A 743-nucleotide genomic window follows, 5' to 3' on the forward strand; every position below is an offset into this window, starting at 1 on the left:
CACACACTCCCCACTTTTCCTACTTCTTCACCTTTTTTACGTAACGAGAAAGTGAATCTCATTCCCAACAGACTCTAAAAAGTCACTGCTAGCTTCAGCACCACCAAAACCGCCCGTCCCGGTGTTGACTCTCTTTTTCCACCCTCCGCAAGTAATCCCCCCCCACCCCCCACCCCCAGTCTGACTACGTATAGCGCAGTTTACACAGTAGTCTTCCCTGCCATTCAGACCCGGGGTCCAGAATTTTGTTAGTGTCGCCAGGAACCGCCAGCCAATTTACATAAATGATAGCGAGACACGGCGGGGCGGGGCCTACCTACCTAGCTGCCGGCCGAGTCACGTGACCGCGTGCCGGTTAATTTGACTGGGAGTCATTGACACATTGCCGGGTTAGTTCGTTAGAGTCGGCCGTTTCATGGAGCCACTTCTGTGGCAGTCTAAATGTGTCCGGCGCTTCCCAGCAAACTGAATTATTCCTGATCTTCCCGCCTGCTCATTATGTGACTTATGAGGTAAGAGCGAGACGACGGGGGAAACGTCTTTTGTGTGTTAGTGGATGGAGAAACGTCCAGAAGTTTCCAGAAGCTGAAGGACACACGGGGCAAACAGAGACGTTTTGGAAGCTTCTATTGCGTTAGGGATGATACTGGACGTCTCGTCTCGGCTGTTAGTGTTGGTGGTCTTCATGATCGGTGTAATCTCCCTTCCTCCCTCTTCCCCCATCCCCACCCCTACCTCCCGTG

The sequence above is a fragment of the Aplysia californica genome, unplaced genomic scaffold, assembly GCF_000002075.1.
Source record: "Aplysia californica isolate F4 #8 unplaced genomic scaffold, AplCal3.0 scaffold00091, whole genome shotgun sequence".
NCBI lineage: Eukaryota > Metazoa > Mollusca > Gastropoda > Aplysiida > Aplysiidae > Aplysia > Aplysia californica.